We start from the raw sequence: 22,718 nt of genomic DNA on the forward strand, positions 1-22,718 counted from the left end.
GAAGCTCTGTAAATTGAAAAGGAGAGGTTTCAAAGGAATAGTCCTGCAGATGTGTCCTAGCTTTAACTTCCCACATGCAGAGGAACAGTCCTGTTTTATGCAGCAGTAATGCACTAACTAAATCATGTCCTGCTGGGAGAAAGAAGCTTCTCCTTTTACTCTTTAATCCATCATTGTGAGTATGCTTGGGGAAACACTGCATTTTTGGATCTCTTCTGGAAAATTGGTTTATTTTAGTCTTCATAACAACCCCTAAAATCATATCTTATAACAAGGAAATAATCTCTATTTTATTTTTATGCTGTATTCAGAGGCTTGCTACGCAACATATTACATGTCTTTCATCTAATTGTGCCACTGCTACTTTGATTTGTAACAGCTTTTCCCATAACAGCTAGGGAAAGGAGCTTAGAAAAGTAAGTAATATGGTTATGAAGCTGCAGTTACTTGGGGAAACAGCTATTTTGTCTATAACAAGTGGAACTACACTCTTAGTTATAAAACTAATAATTATTCTGTTTGCTTCCTGAATGACAGATTTCTCCTCTGTACAAATGGGATAGTTGGAAGCTTTGGGCAGCCAGGAAGGAGGGCATTAGTCTGTGCTTGGTGATGGGTGCTCCTTGTGAGATATGTTGGAAATATCAGTCTCAAAAAGTGAAATAATTGTCTGTTTCTGAGCCCTAGTAACTGGCAAGTCTCCAGTTGGCTTGTGTCATTGCTATAGCAGACTGATCCTGCCTTGCTTTTTTCTTCCTTTTTCCAAAACTCTAACTGAAAGAACTGGCTGGATGTAGTTCATGCACTGCATTTCATATGGAAAATAGGAATAAGCATCCTTCAGTTGCTTGGTCCTGGCTTCCTATTGAGTCTGACAGTTTCTGAGCACTTTTATAGGGAATTCAGCTGCTCCTAACAAAATAAGACTGGACAAAAGCTGAACAGAAGCTTTAAAAGTTTGGTGTTACACTTTGGAGCACCAAAGTTGGCACTACAGTGCCATTCCCTGATGAAAGTATTCCAGAGACCCAGGGCTGATAGTGCAGCTCCACACTGGTTTTTGTTTTTTACCAAGACAGGGTTTAATATTAATGTTAGATGGAATTCTTGAGCAGAATTCTGCAAGAAACTCTACTCAGTGTGCAACACAAATTAATTTACTGACGTGTGTTTTATGCCTGCAGCACACCCTCACCCAATGTACTTTAAGTATGGGTTTATTTACTGCTCTGTGTTGAGGGATTCTTGCTTGGGTCCCTCACCAAAGCTGTTGAGCAGTGCAGCTGGGACATGGGAGATGCATGGCTCCAGGTTTAATCACTGCAGGGCTGGATGGAGCTGGGGTGCAGTGCCAGGGACTGCAGACACAGGGTGGAATTGCACATCTTCTTACAAAGCACCCTGCAGAAGGGGCAGAGCAGCAATCATGCCACCCATTCACAGCAGTGTTTAGAGTGTTATAACCAAGTGGTGCACTGGAGGAAACACCTGGGACTGCCTGCGCCATTCTTGGGGGTGGTTGTGGGCACCACAGTATAAACAAAGACTTTAAACCATCAGAGAGCATCCAGAGGATGGTGAAGGGTCTGGAGGGGAAGCTGCTTGAGGAGGGGCTGAGGGCACTTGGTTTGCTCAGCCTGCAGAAGAGGAGACTGAGGGCAGTTTGTTTGCATCTCCCAGCCATGCTCCCTTGGCTCTGACACCCATCAGACAGCAGTCAGGTCTGAACTATTCCTCAAGGGCTTAATCTGCTTCGAAGCTGGAGGCTGAGCTCGGCACAGGAGCTCTACAAGAGAAACTAGCCTGAGCTGGAGAAGATATTTGTAAATCACAGCCTAACTCTGGCCTTCTAGCTCACCCAAAAGTAAGCCATACACTCACCTCACAGGAACTCACCCACATCTCACATTCATCACACCTGTGACTGCCATTCCCCCATAGGTATGTTTCAATTGGGGTCATTATTAGGAATAATTAGTATTTTGAAAATAACATATCAACCTACATTTATCCATTTACATGATATTTTCTCATCTTCCAGTATGCAATTTTTATATTTCATTTCATTCAAGAAATACAAATTTACTTGAAGAAGTGCAATTCCTCATTAGGACACCTGGAAAACAGGTACCCACAGCAACCACCACACACAGCAGGTCAAGGTGGCCGTTCAGAAACTAATCCTGGTAACAGAGCTACAAGAACAGCGTCACCCAACTTCCTAATCTGAGGAGCATCTGACAGTCTTCAGGCAGAAGGTAAAGCCACTGCTCCCACCAGCCATGCTGAACATCCTGAGACACTTCCATCTTTGCAAAATGTTTGCCCACAGTAGCTCAACTATTTGTACAGCAAATGATGTCCAAATCCCACTCCCACAGCACAAAACAGAAAGTTAGCTTCCTACCTCTGTGTTCTAAGTCACATTACTTTAAAATGAGAAGGGTTTCTATATTTCTGATTTTTGATCACCTTCATTTGCTATCACAGATAAAACTGAAAGCCAATGTTATCATGTGCAAACAGTATTAAATGAAAACTTGCTCATCTTAGATTCAGAAAGCCTTTCTATATTCTTGAACTCCACTGTTGTCAATCAAAAACCTCATTACATGGGAAACTGAAGGCAAATAATCCCTGTATAACCAGTTTTTGATTGACAGAAGGTTTGTTAAACATGGCTGTACAGAGATTCCTAGCAGGAGCTGGAGATGGGTGACCTGTGCCACTTACAAATCTGCAGTTAATACTGCAGTGGTAACAGAAATCAATTCTGAACTGCCTAAACCAGGAAATGTTATTTCTGTAATTACTGCATTTTGGTACCAATTGGGCAGCTCCTGGTGAGGCTCAGAGCCACGAGGATGGAAGTGCACACAGGTGGATGTGCACTTAGCAAACACTGAGCTTGGGTCAGTGAGAAGGGAAGGTTTATAAACCAACAGCCAGGGCCAGGCTTCCAGAGCATGCATAAACCCACTTAAACCCTGTGTTTGCAGGGCTCCTCAGAGCCCCTAACAAAGTAAAGCCATTTAAACAGGAGAGCCTTACTGTAATCAGTTCAGCACAGATCACATGGCCTGGGATGAAATCCTTCATGACTCCACGGCGAGAGGACAGCCCAGGGGATTTCCTGCACTTTGCTCACCCACAGCAGCAGCAACAAAGGCAGCACCTGGATCACTCAGGATCCTCCTGTCAGCTCCTCTTACAGCCACAGCCTGAGCCACCAGCCCCTGGCAAACACCCTGCCAGCCCTGCTGAGCTCTCCCCTTCCCTCCTGCACTCACAGGTACACAGCAGGTGCGAGGCAGACAAGCCCTCGGGCAAGAAGCCAAGCCAGAGGACACAATGATGAGTTGTGGCAGATACTTCCACCCATGCCATTTCTCTTACAAAACCAAACAGCTTTTCAACCCAGCATTTTACAGGAGAAGCTTTGCAGTCAGGTTTTATTTTCAATGGCTTCTGTTTAGTTATTTATTTTTTACACAGCATACCCTCATTTCTGGTTTGAATAAAACCCGCTGCTCATTATGTGCTACACAGACCAGGATGAGCTAAAGGCACCTCAGTTCCAGCTGTGACACTGGGCTTGCTGTGCACACAGAGTTTTGAGGAACTCAAACTTCCAGCAGAGCTGTGGCTGGAACTCAGAAGGCTGCTGCAAGAATCACTGCCAGGAGGCTCCACAGGATGACATACAAGCTTCTTTGTTTTTAATGAGGTCATCTCATTCTCAAGACAGACGATGATTATTTTTAAACCTCAGCACAGAAAAACCTATCACTTTGCTGTAGTCCTAGAAAATTTGTCTGCAATCTCCTCCTCACAAAAGCTTTTAAAAATAGACACCTACACATTTATTACTCAACTTGGTGATCCAGCCCTCAAACACACCAGGGCCATTCGTCACTATAGTAACTATTTTCCCTGGGAGCATCTTCTCACTGTAGGGAGGATTGCCTTTGGAGGCTGCAGGTGTGGCACTGAATGTTTTATGATCTTGCTGGCAAAGCTTTTCTCACCCCATCTCCACACACCTGCGCACCATGAAATGGTCCCTTGGATTCCCACTCCAACAGAATTTAGGAAACAGGCAATGGGAACAGCTCATCCCCAACAGCATCCTCAGCAGGGACACAGCAAGGACACAGCAGGGACACAGCAGGGAGCTCCAGGCCAAGTGACACCTCAGTGGCACCAAAACCTCACCAACTGCAGCTGGAGGAGGAGATCTCGACACCCAGAGGAGCAGAAAGGCCCAATTAAGGATCACCATTAGCAGAGGAAGACCATGAACAACAATGTGCTTGCCAGGTAACGAGGAGAAGCTTTTAAAAAGTGATAACTTTTAAGATTTCAGAAGCTTCTTAACTACACTCCAAGGAGAGTTTAGTTATGAGAGATCAAACACAACATTTCAAAGTTTGGAAGGGAGACATTATGCCAAAATGTACACAAAGGCCCAGTCACCTTAAACTTCTGGTTACCTCAAGCATATGTCATTTAAGTGACTGCCAGTGTGTGGTCCTGGTCTTAACTGGGAACAGAATTACACTCTTACAGTAAAATGGGGTCTCTGAGAAAAAAAACCTCATATTTGAAGCTGTTAGTGTAAACCAAACAAATTTGCTTAAACTACAACATAAATATTACCAAGAGAAATGGCTTACAATAAACCACACATCTCCTCAAGCAAGTCAAACTGCAGAGCTGTTTGCTTTTCAGAAGTGGTTCTTTCATTGCCGTGGTTATTGAGCATCTTCTCAGACTCCTGGAGACCTCCTTCCCCTTGTATTTCCTCCTGGCCCCTGATGCTTCATGCACTGGGCCACCTCTAGGATAAGCAAATTCAACATCTATCCTCAGAGCTTATTTTCCAAGCTATCCTAATTTTATACATTTTTAGTGACACTCAAGAACTCAGTGATGTTTTCTGGCCAGGCCATGAGGGTAACCTCTGTACCTCGTTAAGGTGATCTTGAGTTGTGTGTAATTTGCAATTAGACCCTTTAGTGCTTTCACATGTCCAGGTAACACTTAAATTCTTCTTTTATACAGAAAATAGTCACGTACTGCCTAAGTAGATTCTCCACAAAAGAGATCAGGAGACACCAAAGACACCTGAAAGTCAGGCACCAGGCTGTATTTCAGGTATGCTGAACACAAATGCATTTATACATTTTTATTAGTCAAACAGATTCACAGAAGCATTAATCTATATAACACATTGTTTATGACCCCACCAGGCACAAAAAGTATGCCCAGAGCACCAGCACAGTCAGCTGCTTGCTCGTTCTTTCCACTTCTGCAAAGCCTGCATGTTTACAAGCCCTGCTCTGCACACACTGACAGTCTGTTTGCTGTGTATGGCTCTTCAGTGCAGATCATTTACCTCTGGAAGCAAAGAACAACGAAGTTATTTGCAAGGAGAAGGCTATCAAAAACCACTTGCAGATTTTAGATCATTCCCAGCGATTAACAAACCGGTTCTGCAAGCAGGAGGTCAGTCATACCTTCTTAATCACTCAAATGCAAAAATTCCTGGGATAGTTCAAGGTTAAAAAGTCAAGAAATGGGAGATGAGGCTTCTCACAACATTAACTTGCCTGCCAGCCTCTATATCCTGCATGCTTTCCTGAACCAATTAAGCAGAAAAGATATAAAAGTGTAAGGTACAACTTGATGAGAACAGTACAACACCACTGAATTAAAAGCATGCAGGAGTTGGAATTTAACCATGCAAGTAATTCAAACATCTTTAATTTTAAATAGCTGACACTGGTTTTTAAGTTTGCTTTCAGTTCTTCTAGGATGAAAAGCAGCCTTGCCACAAGCACAGCCTGAGCAGATTAAAACTAAGTCAGCTTTCTCTTCACTTGGAAGCTCAACTGTTCTTGAATAAGGGGACTGGTCGCTCAATTTATGGGGTAAATTGCCTCCCAAGCATCCAGAGTAGTCAGACTAGTTCTCTGACATATTTGGGAGATTATGAACTGGAAGGCTCTGTCTCTGCTCCTACAGCCTGCATTCCTGCTTCCCTGAAAGGCTGCCTAGTGTGGGTGGCAGCAGTTTATATTGGCAAGATGCCTCGAGATAAGGAGGTGTATAGGACAAACTCCCCTCACAGTACAGCTCCTAGAGCAGGGAACCAATAGCTACTGTCAGAAAAAGATAAATATTTGAGATCTCAGCAAGGAGGCAAGTATGGAAGAATTGCCCTACCTCAGCATTCAGGAACACGTGCAGTGCAGGGAGCACTGGGCTGACCATCCAGGAAGGAATGATGGGCAAGAGATTTGGGACAACTGGGCTTCAGACACTGAATTTACACTTCATGTACAGTGATTACAAACCTGAATTCTTTCAGAAGAAAAGCATGGTCCTGTACCTTCTCCCCAGCATCTGTGAACAGCAAATGCCTCCTGCAACAGCTGCCTCTTGTCAGCTCCTGTGCCCTTTACTCACGTGACATTTGAAGTGGGAAGACAGACAACCCCAGGGTGGCCTCACTGGACTCATCTCATCTCCCCAGTGTAGAAAACAAGCATTGCTAGTATGAAACCCTATTTAGGAAGGACAAGGGAAGCACAGGAGTTTGTTTCACATGCACAGAGTTGGCAGGCTGCTCCCTGGTTCACCTCCTGCTAGCACTGGGCTAATTGCTCATCCATACAGCAGCTTTGCTAGGGCTGCCTGCTTGCTACTTTCATTTTAAATGTTCTGACTGAGGTATAGAGCTATCTGATGGCCCCAATGTCCAACAGCAACATTGGCAGGCTCTCTGGTCTGCACCCCTTGCAGAACACAGTCCAGGCAAGCAGCAGGGCCTCACCAGAGCATCTTCTGCTCCTTGCCCTGAGTCAATTCACCTGCAGGCATTGAGCTCTTCTGCAGTGTCTGAAAACCTCACTGCATGGCTCTGATCTGACACCAGCCAGATAGAGCAGAACCCTGCTACACAGAGGAAACTACCAAGGCCCCAAGGGGCCTCAGAGCACCCACAGGGCTCTCTCAATGCCACTGTAAACTCAGCAGTAACAGGTATGGGCAGGAGTATTTCAGTACCAGGAATGACAGGAGTATTTCAGTACCAGGTATGAGCAGGAGTATTTCAGTACCAGGAATGGACAGGAGTATTTCAGTACCAGGTACTGACAGGAGTATTTCAGTACCAGGAATGGACAGGAGTATTTCAGTACCAGGAATGGACAGAAGTATTTCAGTACCAGGTATGGGCAGGAGTATTTCAGTACCAGAAATAGACAGGAGTATTTCAGTACCAGAAATGGACAGGAGTATTTCAGTACCAGGTATGGACAGGAGTATTTCAGTACCAGGTACAGACAGGAGTATTTCAGTACCAGGTACAGACAGGAGTATTTCAGTACCAGGTATGGACAGGAGTATTTCAGTACCAGTAATGACAGGAGTATTTCAGTACCAGGTATGGTCAGGAGTATTTCAGTACCAGGAATGACAGGAGTATTTCAGTACCAAGAATGGACAGGAGTATTTCTGGCTGCCTGCAAGGATCAGAGCAGATGCCTGGTTGAGATGGTGTCAGAGCAGTGGAGAACACAGGAGAAGAAAAATCCTTCTGCTTGCAAAGCAGCTGTGAATTCCAGATACAGAACACTCACCCGAGCATAGGCATAGCCCTGCAGACTGCAGTCCCTGCCATTCCTTCAAGAGTGGCAAACCAAAACTATTTCAGCAGACTCAGCCTTGTGAGTTAGCACTGAGGACAGCCTGTGGAATTGAAAGCATGGCAACTCACTTCTCATACAAAGCACAGGTTGCACAGCCCTCAGCTCATGAATGCAGCACTTGGAATTCACAATATGAGCTTTACAATCTACTGCTGTTGCTTTAAGTGTTGAGGCAATGTGTTCTCAGATCCTGAAAAGCCATACTGTATAAAAATGAACAGGAATGTCAGAGTAAGAATGAATTTCCAGAACAACCTTCTGAGAGTAAACCTTTAGGAGATGTAGAGTTAGAAGGTAAGAGTATAAAATTAATAGGTTTAGTATCTTTTTCATCCAAAGTAACAAAGCCTTGATTTACCATGTAGTTAAGCCACAAAAAAAATCATGCCAAACTGTGTTTATAGGCAGAACTGTACAAAGCACTAAACATAGCTCAGTACTTCACACATTGCAAGGGAGTCGATACAAATCAACAACTATTGAAGGCTGCTCACGCATCTGAGGACAGCAAAAGTGAGATTTGCATCACCAAGTGAGTTTGATTGATTTACTCTCACAAATATCACTTATTTTTAATGATCCACTATGAATATATTTTGCCAACAGATCAAACTGGTGTTAACATGGAAGTTATAATGCCACTTGCTCTCTTGCATTCCCCTTTCCCACCTATCTTGGGTGGTTTAAAGCCCACTTAACAGTCCTTCTGCCAGCTCAGATATGGCACAAGCTAGCTGAGGATTTGGTTTTTCAGTTATTCCTCAGTTCAAAACAGACAGCATTTCTTTCCACTAGGCAGAGACTCAGCATACATATCACTTTATCACTGCTGCTCACACCTCATGCTCCAGGTATGTGCCAGAGACACACCTTACATAGTCTCATTATTAATATTTAGCTACTCTTTTACTTTAGTTTATGACCAAGAGCACGGGAACCTCCTTCCTTCCAAAGGAACAATCTTCCTCTTTCCAATACACCCTGGTGAATGTGGTTAAACCCACAGATTGTTTGTGTCTTTTTGCTGTCTCTGTACTCCCACTTTTCCCATACCTATGCAGTAGGGATGTACCTCAGACAAGCTCCTGGCTTGTATGACAGCAGAGACCCAATGTCACTGCCGCCACCCTGGCTGCTCCACCCTGCAAAATGAAGAGATGAATCCCAACTAACAGGGTGCATTTCATCCCAGCTTTACCAGCCAGATAACCCCAAAGAAAAAGGCCAGAGATGCCAGATTTGTTTTAAGTATCGTGGCAAACAAAAGCTGAAGGCATGGCACAAAGCTCAGAGTGATGAAGGAGCTGGGCAGCAAGGCCACAAGCTTTGACAGAAAAAGTGTGCTCACACCACCCTGTGCTTTGTTCAGAAGCAGGCTCTGGACATGCAGCACATCCTCTGCAATCCCACTGGATACAGCACAGCCTGTACCAACCCTGACAACTCTGCCACTCAACACAACCAAGTGCTGATTCCACAGGAGCACCAGAGCTGGTGGCATGGCTACTCATGTCACTCCTCAGCAAGTTAATTCAGCTATGCAACAGGGAAACAAGTCCTCATGTGCTACAGCAACGGGACTTTCCCCATCAGCAGGGGCAAGTTCCACCTCCCTTGGGCGAGTTCCAGCCTCCCTTGGGCTGAGGCCACCCCATTCCATAGGACCTAAAAACAAATGTCCCAAGGTCATTAGTACACATCCAAATTCCCAGATCCTCTAAAACTGAAAAAAGCTGAACTTGTTGAATAAGATAACATTTTCTGCAAATGCTCTAAGCTAAAGCATTTAGAAAGGAATTATCAAAGACATCAGTAAATGCCTGAATTCCTCCAACAAAAACCCCACAAGGTTATGTTCCTATAGCTATGGAGAAAGACAGGTTTTATTCTATCCCTGTCAAGAGGAAAAAAAAAGCACCACAAACCAATGAATTTTAAGTATCTGCTTCCAAGCTGCAGTGCAGCCTCAGCAACAGAAGTGCTACACTCAAGCTGTAACAATGCTTAGATTTCTTCAGGAATGCAGCATTTTTCATTTCACAGCACATATTCATAGAAGCAAGTGTTGATTACTTTTTTACACAGCAAGGGTTGCTTTATCTGTACAGTGTCACTTTCCTGGGACATGCTTTGGGATTAGAAGCATCCAAAAAGCATCTTAGAAAAGGATCAATTTCTAGGAGATGCAGTTATTTAACCTGAATTAGCATGTGACAGTACAAGGGCATGTGTTAGTGCAAGGGAGAGAAGGAGAATCGTGTTGGATGCACATCAGCAACTGAGCCAGGCTAAGGGTTTGTTGCTCCTGTAAAAAGCATCACTATGCAGCTTTTCCGTGCTCCTCTTCCCAGACCAGCAGCTCTCCAAGTCCTCGCAGGAACTGTTTGTGCTCAGGAACAGAGCAGAGCAGCCCCAAGACCCTTCTGACCAGGGCATCCCCAGCTGGGTTAGGGGCACCCAGCAGCCCACAGTATGCCAAGGACAGAGGAGTGTCAGGAACAGAAGCACACAAATGTGGGGGTTTTATGGGGAGAACCACAACCCCCCTGGCTGGTTGGGATGAGCTGTCTGGCTGCTCACACAATTTCTGAGCACCAAACTCACAGATGAGCTTCACCTGCCACGGAATCATAATTAAACCTGCTCCTCTCAAGTGGCCCATCTTCTCCAGCTGCCACAGCTCGCCTTGCTACTGCCTTCAGGCTCATTATTACTTATAAATGCATGGAAACAGTCAATGCAGAAGCGATCCCCTCGATTCACACAGGCTGAGCCCCGGGGGTACAGCCGGGCAGTGGGAAAGCATCTCCCGGCACCGAGGCCGCAGCGCTCGCTGCCAGCCCAGCCGGGCGCTGTGCGCGGGGAATTCGCTCCCTCACTGCACCTTTTCATCTCGATAAGGATTTTCAAGGTCATGCTCGCTCCCCTGCCGCCGGCTCCTCCCCGGCTCCAATGAAATCCCAAGCACGCAGCCCTGGGCCCCGGTGCTGCTCCCGGACACCGGCACAACCTGTCGCGCTCCTCCGGGCAACCCGGCCCTGCCCAGCCGGCACCGCCGTGCTCCGGGCCCAGCAACGCCTGTGCGCCTGGGCTGCCAGGGCCGGGAGAGCTCTGCAGCGAGCCTCGCCACCTGAGCGAGCAACACTCCGCTATTAAACACTGCAAATAAAGCCGGGCTCCAGCCTGGGCCGATCCTCATCCACCCGACGGGCTCCGCGGTAGCGCAGGCTGCGCACACAGAGGCGCTCGGCCGCACCATCTGCCGAGCCTGCCTTCAAGGGCACTGCCTGGGGACCGCCTTGGGGACAGCCCTGTCCCCAGAGCAGCCAGCAAACCAGCCCAGCAGCAGCAAACAAGGGGAAAAGAGCTGCTGGCAGCTCAGGGACAGGCAGAGGTGGTGGCACCGGGCCTGGGAAGCGTTTCTGTGGGCACAGGGCACGCAGCCCCTCTATTGTGCCCAGCAGCCATCGCTGCGTGGATACAAGCAGCTTAAGGACCCGCATACACTCCCTGCACCACACAGCGTTTTTAGGGGGCTACTGGAGAGTCATACATGCTGCCAGCTTACAAAGCCAGCTAATTATACAATCTGTTAAGCATGTATGAGCACACAACAGTGCTTTGAGTCATTAGAGGACGGGATTTATACTTCACTGCACGCATCTTGCTCTTTGTGAGTGCGTGCCTGGATACAGCCAAAACGAACACAAGTATCTGGAATGTCTGCAGCTCGCAGGCCAGCGCATCTGAATACAAAGCTGAGCCCTGCGAGGCTCAGGCTGGCTGTTGTGCCCCTCGGTTGCACATATCCCTTCCCCAAAGAGGGCTAAAATCCTCATTCTCTCTTTTATCACTCTGAGCACCTGGCAGCAGGCTGCAGCACAGTGTTGGAGCTATATCCTGAAGCTGTTAGGAGGGGTGTTGGGGAGGACGCGGCAGCAGTGCAGGTGATGGCGTGTGAGGACAAAGAGCTCGAAATCGAGCCCAGAGCGGGGCTGTCCCGGGCTCATCCCGGCAGAAGGGGATCGCGGTTCCTATGGCAGCAGCCGCTCCGCCAGGGCCCAGCCCACGCCAGATGGAGAGCCCTGCGCTAGGTGTTTGCCAGACAGAGCATGCTGCAGCACACCAGGGATGTCTGCTCCCTTCAGCCATCGCCAGTTCATTCACTGGTACCTAGTTTTGCTCCACAGGGCTCTCCTCAGAGCACCCCAGCAGCCCCAGGTCTGCAGCTCAGACCAGGGCTCCCCACCGTGCTGCACATGGCCAAACCATCCAGGGGCTTTTAAAAACTGAGAGCAACAGCTATGTTTTTCATAGATTATTTTATTTTTCTGGCAATTCTTGAATTTCTTCTGCTGAGGATTTCAATTCAGGTTTCCAAATATCTAAATATCTGACATGACATGCTCTAACCACTCCAGCTGGCTTCATGCACATGGCACAGCTACATCCTATGGACAGCCCTATCCTCAGCAATCACATACCTACAGCTTATGCTATACTTTCAAAAGGATGTAGTTGGCACTGGATTTGCCATTTTTAATTGCCTATTATTTAGTGTGAACTCCAAAATAGGATTTTAAGCATTTGGTGCAGAACGCACAGAATATTATTTTGGAGTTTTGCAACAAGTCAAGCCAAACCACCTCCGTTTTCACAATTTTTTCTTCCCTGCAAGTTGAGGAAAGCAGCAGAAGGCATAAATCTGTAAGAGTTTCAGCTTTGTCTTGGAAAATACAAGTTGGTCAAAATAAGTTGTTAAAATCTAGTAGAGGCCACACAAACCTGGCACAGTAGAAAATCACTTTTTTTTGTATTGTGCCATATCAAGCCCCAGCTCCTGCTGATCTGTAACAAGGTATTTTCTTTCTCTCAGTTTTCAGGGGATGTAGTCAGGAAAGGAAGATGGTGAGCTACACCTATGCTCTCCTCACAAAAATAAGCCCTATTTGTAAAGTAGCCTAGCAAACAAGCTGCAGGATCTGCAGGTGCTTTAAGGCACAAGACATTTCACTCCTGAGATTTTCTTGTGAGGCCTGGAATACCCCAGGTCACTACTACCTTCCCCTGAATTTAGAAAGCAAGGTTCTGAAAAACAAGCTGCCTCAAAGCCAATCTTCTCTATGGATAATCCAAAATTTTTATAGATGACACTTAGAAAGACATTCCTGTCCAGCTTACCTCAGTTGTGCTTTCTCTTCTTCCATCCCAATAAAAAAAAAGGAAAAAGCTGGGTTTGGTTTTTTTTCCCAGACAGTGTAGAGTAGTATTTCTAGCCAAGATCCCTCAGTAACACTTTTTCTCCATCGCTATCAGGTTTTGCAGCCTTTATATGTGCCAAGGGATAAGAAGCAGCTGAATGAGTCAGTCTCCCTCAGTCTAAACCAGTATTTGTTGCAAGACACTTGAGGTAAAACTAAAGCAGCTGGGGAGGTGAAAGCGTTATCTGAACACCCACTCCTCTGTGGGCACAGAAAAGGAGGAATTCAGGAGCACAGGCTGCACACACCATGTGCGCTGCTCTCCAGGCAAACCACACCAGACACTCTGCAAATCATCAGTTGCTCGATCTGGCCTCAGCTGAAGCTTGTTTATAACTCACTGAAGCTGCTCCAATACAACCATCACTGTTGCTCAAGGCAATTACCTAAAATATCTCAGCTATTCATTTTCATCCTTACGTCAAAGCTGTGTTTAATGGATCTGACACTGTGCCTTACAGTGCTGTACACCTGCTATTAAGCAAGCCATCCTGAGAGCTCACAGGTTTGAAATTTGCTGCTTAACTCACTACTACTTCACCAGCAGCACTTGAATGAAATGCAACTCCCATACCAGTATTTTTTTTTCAGCATTTTCACTGTTACCCTTTTTATTAATTACTACCCAAATGCTGATCTACAGCACCAATGCAGAATTCACAACATGCATATTAACTTACTCCCACCAGCTCAGCTAAATAAATCATTATCCACAGCTCAGCTCACCTGCAAAGATCAAGATGAAATTCTCTGATGGACAAAGTACTCCTGCTGCCCTTGTCTAGTAACTTCAATCTGATCTACAGACTGATCCAGAGAGCCAACTTGCTATCAAGTTCCAAAATCAGTGATGAATCTGCAACACTAATAAAAACACAGAGCTTTGGGCAGAGGTGTTTGAACACTCTGAATAATGTCCTTTGTTCAATGTCCTTCTAATAACTGCCAAATCAATGGCATAAACAGATGCTTCTACTGCTCCAAAGCAGTGAAGACAAAGGGTGGTGATACTGCAGAAACTGCAGTGATCAGGATGAATGAAAATATGACACTGAAATTCCAGCAGCACTTCAGAGAAAATACTGAGTGTTTTTCTACACTCCCAAACAACCACATGGTGAGCAAGGCCAACAAGCAGGTGAAATGGTGCCTGCAGTTGTGCATGCAGAAGGCACAGGGAGGACATGCAGGAAGCAGCACATACCTTTTCAGGTGTCACCTTGTCGCAGCAGATGGAATTACAGCCCGCAGCGCTGAGGAAGCATCAATCTGATATTTAAGCTGTCTGCTTTGAAAGACAAACTGCAAGTGACACAGCTGCCTGGCTGAACCCACACTCACCACCCGTGGTGCCAGGCAAGCACAACTGCACTGACAGCAGCTCAGGAGTGAGCTGTGACTTCCAGGAGAACCATGCTGGGCAGGAAGGTCACTCCCACCTCGACTTGTCACTGCTGCCAGACAGTCCTTGGGCTGCTCCAGCTCACTGCAGCAGCTGAAACTGTGCCCAAAAAGAGAGGGAGCAGTTTTCTGCATGCCAGCGAAATCAGTGAGGAGTCAGATGGGCACCTGGGCTGAAGGAATGGCCACCTCCCACAGCAGGATGGCTCAGTGGCTCCTCAGCCTGCTCCAGCCCTGCCACTGGGGCTTCTGCTCAGGCCCACAGCCACAAACAGCCCCTAGGGCAAAGATTTTTACTGCTTCCACCAGCAAAATTGCAAGTAGTTACAATACTGTAAGAAATGGTTCACTGCAACCTTCTGAGGTCAATCCAGAGGGAAAATCAAATTCACCTCCCATCCAGCCTGTATAGCATTATTTTAAAACATGGGATTTGTTAATAACTTTACCTCTTCTAGCTTTCCTCATCAACATATAATAAAAAATACTGGCATAAAACCATACATCTCATACTTCTCATACATCTGGTCACAGTAATTAGAAACACCACACCTCACACACCAGCTATTCCCCTGTGTGCATCTGAACTGCCTGATGGGTGAAGTGCCCACCCTATAAAGCCAAGAAGTCACCAACTCAGGACTCAGCTTAAGGAGAGCTGAGTTTGTTTAGCTCAATTTTGTGCCTGTTACAGAACTACACCAATTCATATTCTTCAAGGACTCAGTGCTGTATCTCCACACCCGTGTGTGACCAGCCGCTAGCTTAGACACACTGCAGCTCTGACACGGCAGATGATACAAATTCTCAGTGCACATTGTAAAAGCAGCAGCTTTTCACAGTTACCTGGAAACAATATTTCAAATCAGCTGAAGCACAGCTTTGTACAGCAGAGCCCCCAGGCATGGGAGGGACTCTGCCTATGCCACATGCCCCCTGATCACAGCACAAGACAGCAGCAGGGGATCCAGGGCTCTTCTCTGATGCCCAAGGAGCAGAACCTACCTGTGACTGAATGAGAAAAACAAGTAAACAGGACTAAAAGGGCAATTTGCTACACCTGTGCCAGCCAGAAAAATGCATTTTTGGTCCTTAGCGAGTTGAGTGCACTGCTCTGTCTTCTTGTTCAGCTCAATCAAAGCATCCCACAGGTGAGCTGTTACAGAACAGGAGCAGGAAAACTAAATCAGACAACACAACTTTCAAAGAGGGACTAACCTCAGTGGTGAAGAAAGAACACGAGAACTCTGCTGGCTTCTCCCATCCAGCATCGATGTACTTTATATTTTGCCAACACAAAACTAAGCACAAAGGATAAAGAGTTCAGAAAGCTACAAAAAGGAGCAATTCCAAAATGAGCCATCAGGAACACCAGGAGAGCACAGTAAGAAACAGTTTGTGGTGGTCCAGATACAAGAATAAACCACAGCCTTCCCAAAGGGTATGCAGGGAATTTACCTAGATGGAACTGACCAGGTCCAGTTTTAGGAAGTGAGAAGAGCTCTGGTTCATTAGTGACTGCCCACAGCAACACATGAACACCCACACCAACAGCAGCCCAGTGCCACAGGGCCACCACTGTGCTGCAGAGCAGAGCAGCTGGTGCTGTGCAGGGGACACTGTGTGGTGGCCGCCACTCCCAGCTGTGACAAGATGCCCAGGAAGGTGAGGGCAGGCACAGAATCGCACCACAAGTCCCAACCCCACCTTATCACAGATGTTGGAGGCACAGGCTGAGCTGTTTCTCAGCAGGATGCCTGGCACTTGCTGTCCCATTTCCCAGTATCATGCAGTGTGAGGACTGACGGGCAGGATAAACCAGTTGCGTCACCACACCCTGCCCAGGAACGCAGCACTGTCACTGAGCACTCACCAGCTCCATGAAACACCAGCTGCAGGAAACAGTTACTCCACAGCAGCATTATTCCCTGCTCACGATGTTAGAAAGGATGCACTTCACCTACAGCACTTAAAGACTTTTGAAAACCTAAAGCATTGGCAACAGTGCATTCATATCCATCTCCTAGTGAAGAACTGAGGCTACATTCTTTAAAGGCAATTCACTTCCACTTGCACAAAGCTACTTTAAGACAGCTGCCCTTCAAGCTGTTACTAGTTCGACTCTGTTCTTACCTGTGGGATATGAAAGTTTAGATAAAGGTATTTGACATTAAAATCAGTTGAGAAAAACATCCTAACAAGTTCCTAAGCCTATTTGCTTTTCTTAGCATGACAGGCTTTACAATATTCCTTGCAATTCTCTGCTTCATGCTTTGTTCGAAACTTCCTGATTATACTAATAAAATAATGCCCAAAGCACACCAAAAATCTTTTAATAGAGTCAAAATTAAAGTATCAGATCTATTACACCACCCAGCCTTTCCCCTCCACTGGAGCAGCATTAGAGCCTTTGGACGTCTCATTTCAACAAGAAGGTTATTTAGTTCTTGAGTTTGGAGTAAAGTATTTAATCACCAAAGGATTTGCAAATTACACATGAATATGCATGTAGCACTTCTCACCATGACATAAATCCTATTGTATATTTATGAATGGATTGCTTTGCCTCCAGCTTCTACATGTATATAAACACAGGTTTTAATCTTCAATTCCTTCCTCCCTCCCTCCTTTTTAAGAAGTTGCTTAAACAAATTTGCATTTTTGGAATCTATTACCTACAGTGTATTTCTTGCCTTTTTTTTTTTTAACTCCACAAACCTTTTTCTCCCATCAGGCAAAGTGCTTACTTTTGAAAGGCTTTAAAGACCCTGCAAACATGGCCATAAGGGAAATAAGCAGCAGTGTTACATGGCTTGGGAGAGAAAAAGTTGAAGCAACAATCACTGGAAAAAGGAGTGCAGAGAGCTGGGAACACAGAAGTATAAAATGACAGGTCAACAGCTTGCCTTTGACTGCAAAGCCACTAGCTAGGGGGGAGTAAACCCTCCATAAATATTGAGAATGCAACATAAATAATAAAATTATTGTTGTGAAGCTCCTAATTCATACTGACATAGCCTCGTTATTCCCTACACCTCTGAACAGGATCTAGGCTGGCCACGAAGCAGCTGGACCAAAGCAGCATTCAAAAAAGACAGTGTTCAAAAAAGACAGCCAAGAGGCAGTACTGTCATTCAGAGCTGCTGCCACACAACTGCCCAACTACTCCAGACAAGCAATTCAAACAATAAAGCCTTTAAAGGGAGTTGTTAAAATTATCAAACTTTGGTTATTTCACTGCAATTCTGCTCAGTAAACCTGACTGCAAAGGAACACTTGCCAACGTGCCACACTCCATCAGAAGCGAGTGCCACAGCAGATTTCCAAGCAGGTTTACAGGTGTGAATACCCCTTGGGCTGTTCTCATTCTTGTTACCACACACAGCAAAACCCCAACACCAGGGGCTAACTGCACCTTCTCCCAAGGACCTGGTGCCACCTGGCTCTGGTCAGAAACCCAGAGCAGCCTCCAGGCCCACCTTGCTTGCAGGGGCTGTGGCAGCAGCCACAGAGACACCACGGGACAGGTCTGACACAAGAACAAATCCTCCCAGGCCTCAACCTGGCTGTGAGCTGCAGCATGCTCTGCTGCACTCAGGCGTCCTCCACCCATCCAGAGATCTTCACCTGACAGGAAGGAAGAACCACCACAGCACCTGAGGCAAACCCCAGTGACTGCACTGGAAGGGACCCCAGCCCAGCCAAGCTACTGAAGATGCAGCACAACTTGTGAGAGGTACCACCCAAGGCTGCAGGAGCCTGCACCTGGGAAACAGAGAGAAAACAAACCAGGAAACACTCTGGGCTATTGGCTACACACTACTGGACAAATAGAGAATAAAGATGAGAAAATTCAACACAGAACATTTGCTTTAGGGATAAGAGTGGCATTTACAAAAGATGTGTGAAAACAAGACTGAGTGGAAGACTATGTGTGACCAGTTCAGTTGCAAATCTTTGCAAACTAAGATTTTTATCCATGAAACCCTTTTGCAAATGACCACGCCAGGCTCCTGCCATGCACCTCTTCCCTTCCATCCATACAATCTTCTGGAAAAGAAATCTTAAAAAGGAAGTGAGGAGTACTGCCCAAGGAATACAAGAGAAGCAAATGAGATGTGCTTTAAGAAAGTATTCACATGCAGGTTATGCTTTCATTAGCATCAGGCAGATGATGGCAGATACATTCCAAACAGAATCATCAGTAAACCAGTTGTATGAGAAACTCACCATGGCTGCCACACAGCAGTCACTGACTAATTAGCAAATAGATGACAATAGATATACCTTTACTCAGAATTATAGACCAACTCAGCTGAGTTTTCACATCCAAAAGCAAAACATGGAAAAGTTAAGAAGTCTAAGACATCTTTAGTGCCACAGAAAACCATGGGACATGGCAGAAGCCATGACATTTCCCTTCTCTCCACATACAGATCAAAATAAGTCTGATCTCTTTGCCAGACAAATCTGTCCATGTTTAGAACATTGGAAAACTTTTTGAGAACTGCTAAACAGCCTAAAGCCTTCTATGTATGTGTCCATATAGGAATTCAACAGTCCCATCAAGGCAATAACTTGTGCTAACTCTGATGATTAAACCTTGTGGTGTGACATAAGAAAAGACAAATATCAAACCTGGCTTACTGCCTTGCTGGCTGACAAGCTGTTTAGGTTAGCTGGATGTGGAGATGACTTCAAGGAACTTCAGCAAAATCTCAACAAGTGGGTCAACTGACAGCTGAAGTGGAGAGACACCAGATGTTGAGAAATGTTGAATAATACACTGAATGGGAGAGTTTAACCTCCTCATTCTCTTCAGAGTTAACACACCACTAATCAAACACACCTGAGCATCACCACATCCATATCCCAACAAAAAAGCCTGTACAAAGTAATTATTTAATTTCAAGGTGAACCATGCCAAAAACTCTACAATACCAAATGTTATTCATGCTAAGAATATTTATTTTAAAAAATTCCATATGAAAAGATCACCTGGAATTAGACACAGTACAGGTCATCAGAATTTACATCAGTCTTACTATTTAAAAAAAAAATATCCAGCACCACTCAAGACAGGCCATCAGCCTGATACCTCCCAGGAAACAAGCTGGATAATTCAAAGAGCTGCATCACACATGACAGCCAAATGCTTTCCATTACCATCCCCACCCAAATCCCCTTTGAGACAATTTGCATAAGCAGCTCAAATATATACTCAGTGTTTCAAACAGTCCAACAATGGTGCCCGTGTCCAGGACGAGGATGTCAGGAGATGACTCCTCCTCTTCACCCAGGGGCTGTGGTGTGACAGGTTTCTGCTGCCAAGCCATGGTGCCAACCTGCCTGAGCCCCTGGAGGATGTCCCATGGGATTCAGGCACCTGATGGCCAAGGGGACAGCCTGTGCAGTGTGCCACCAGCATGCCTTCAGGTGGCTGCAGAGGTTCAGCTGGCTCATGGCATCCAAAGCAATATTAACCACTAAATAATCCACAGTACGGATTCACACTGCACTTCTGGGGTTACCTACATTTTCCTGTGCTGCCTGAAGGGTCCAGAAGGTTATTTTAGCCACTGCTGTTCCTCTGCAGGCCATCCTCCCTGTGGGGCAGGGCTGTGAAGGATGAAATAGCAGAGAGCCCTGTGCTTGGCAGGGGACTGCCCCTGCTCTCAGTACAAGGCTATTAAGGCAGTTGAAAGTCACATATGAGAAATCTGCAAGCTGCTGCAGGGTCATTTAAGCAATAGCTTCACTTACACTTTGGTTCAAAGTAGCTGTGTGACCACCTTGCATCTCAACTCTCACAGAGCAGATATGAATGGCTGCCTCTTGAAAGCAATCCTGTTTATTGCGTGCTTTAAATCAATAAAGCTTCCCTCCACAGAGTACATTCTTCTAAAATAGTAATTAGGCATTTGAGGAGAACCAAACAGTTTCACTAAACAATACCATTAGTCCTGAAACGTCAGTTTGACATCTCAGCCAGAAAGCACTTTGTCAGAACTAATTAATCCCTACAGCACCTCCACGAGATTGAGAAAGCAATTCATCTGTTTTTTAAATGTGTTGGGTACTTATGCTGGGGTGGAAGCCGGAGGTATCAGCACAAACTGAGAACAAACCAAGCCAGGAGAACCCTTCCAAGAGCATGAAAAAAACAGAGAACACTGACAGCTGTAGGATTTGGCTTCTTTGCATCTTCCTGTTACACACCAAACCTCCTGTGACTATCTGGAGAGTCTTCCAGATGCCACTTCACTGAATGAGTGGCAGTGAAAAGCAGTTATTTTTCTGCAGGGAGCAGTTTGCCCACTGTTTGTTCAGCCAATTATCTATGCATGTAGCTTTAAAGGGAGGAGGGAACAGTAACCTTAGGCCCTGTGAACAAGAACTGAGCTTAAACTGCTCAAATAAAGCCAAGTCCTCATTACCACAAGCAAAGCACGTAACCTTACTAAACAGGTCTCACAAATGGCAAGCAGCCAGCACGAAAAGTATTCCTCTCCAAGGAAGTGGTCAATCTGCATAGCTCTCCTACAGGTGCATGCAGTAGCACCAGTCTACACACCTCCAGCTGACTCTGCCAAGCTGCTGCCACCCCTCTTTATTGATTAATTATTCCAGCTAACACTCTTGCCCTGCTGGTGCAGCACTCAAGGCCACCAGGTTCAGCCAGCCCTGGCACAGGGAGACCAGCAAGGCTTTCCCAAGCCAGCTGTATGGTCTCTCCCTGTCTCTGAGAAAGGCTTGAAGGTGTCTCCCAGGACACCAGTGAGAGCCAAGGCCAGCCCAGGACGTGTCCCTGCTGTCACAGGGGAGCTCAGCAGTGTCCCTGCAGCAGGAACGCTGCTGGGAATGCTGAGCACAGAGCAAGGACAGCCTTGGCAGCCTGCAGCCACCTCCAGGAGCACACAGTAGCAGTTATTTCCTAATAGATTCCTCCAGCAACTGAGATTAGAGCCAGTCCCAAAAGCTGGAGTGGTGGGTCAGTGACAGGACCCCCCTGAGCCACCTAGCAAACACCACTTCTTTACATACAAGTGATTTCATTTAACTCCTTTGGACAAATCTTCCAATAAATTTTCTGGCTCAGTCTAGAGAAATCTAAATCAAATTCAGACATGGAAAATTCTGCTGCAAACTCATCTTCCCCTAACTGTGCTAGCTATGAAGCTGCCCTGTGAAGAACATCTTTAGGAGATGCTCTGCCTCATGGCTGGTTTCAGATGGGCTCTGACAAGTAAATCCATTCTTCCTGTAAAACTCAATCAGAAATCATGGGGCAGAGCTAAGCACCTGGGAACACCTGCTCAGCTGGGCTGGCAGAGAGCCTGGCCAGGTCAGGTGCCTGGGGACAGTTTCACAAGTGCACCCTCAGCAGCATTCCTGGGTTGCCACCAGAGCCAGCCCCACTCCCACTCCTCCCAGCTCAGCCCCAGCACAGCCTGGATCCACTGTTTCTGTAAATGAACCCAGACAGCAAAATTACATTTTTCAGCCAGACCACCTTCCAGACCTCACTCCCTGCACTCATACAGAATTTCACCCTGGCAGAAACAGCAGTTTAAGCTGCCCCAAAAAACAACAGCAGCAAGCAGCTGCCCCAGATGCCCAACACTGCAGCCACCTCTCCTGTCATTCCCACATCTTCTGGAATTTACTAGCCAATTTCCTGCCATTCCACTGGATGGAGATCAAGATAGCTATGCTGATATGAAAATATATGACCTACATAGGGATGGAATTGTTGATTCTGTTGCCAAACAAGTTTCCAGTCAGTCTAACTTCACACGCTGTCAGTTTTTGAGGCAAAATTAAAGGAGGGAACTTGTGAGCAAGATGACCTTGCCAGAGCATAAGACGAAGCTCAACCTACATATTTCTAAACAATGTGATGTATGGAGATTTCTTCAAAAGCATTTCTGATCCTTTAAGACTCAGAATTCCCCAAGATTCATTAAAAAACTGCTGAGCTGAACAAAGCCTCACATTTCTTTTTTTATCATGTTCCATAGGGAAGCAAGATAAAATAATGCTTTTTGTCATTCTAAAGTCACTGCCAACATCCTCTGTCTCCACACACGTGTGCATACCACACCTTTAGCAGTGATGCCCTTGTTAAAAGCATCACACCTGTTGTTTTCAGTTCCCTCCCCAGTGTGAGGTGAGCTGACACAACTCAGGATGCACACTGGCTCTGAAGGCAGCCCCTGCAGTCTCCAAAACACCCAGGTTTGTCTGGGTAGTCCAGGGGAAAAAAAATATCAACCCAAAATAATAAAGTCTGATTTTCTATAACTGAAGCAGTGTGGTGGATTTCAGCTCCAACCCACTT

At 46.0% G+C, this 22,718-nt stretch overlaps 1 protein-coding gene across 2 annotated transcripts in view; it reads right to left on the reverse strand.

The window, feature by feature from the left end:
* The window catches only part of WWC1 (WW and C2 domain containing 1), a 68,894-nt gene that overhangs the window by 41,315 nt on the left and 4,861 nt on the right, over positions 1 to 22,718 (reverse strand). Inside the window, exon 1 of one of the 2 annotated variants that reach the window (XM_063168594.1) lies at positions 14,181 to 14,199. The exons of the other annotated variant lie outside the window; for it this stretch is intronic. The gene's annotated coding sequence lies outside the window, so the exon portion shown is untranslated. Of the gene's footprint in view, positions 1 to 14,180; positions 14,200 to 22,718 lie in introns of those variants that run through there. 2 annotated transcript variants of the gene reach the window in all.

This window comes from Melospiza melodia, chromosome 14 (genome assembly GCF_035770615.1).
Source record: "Melospiza melodia melodia isolate bMelMel2 chromosome 14, bMelMel2.pri, whole genome shotgun sequence".
In the NCBI taxonomy this organism is placed as follows: domain Eukaryota; kingdom Metazoa; phylum Chordata; class Aves; order Passeriformes; family Passerellidae; genus Melospiza; species Melospiza melodia.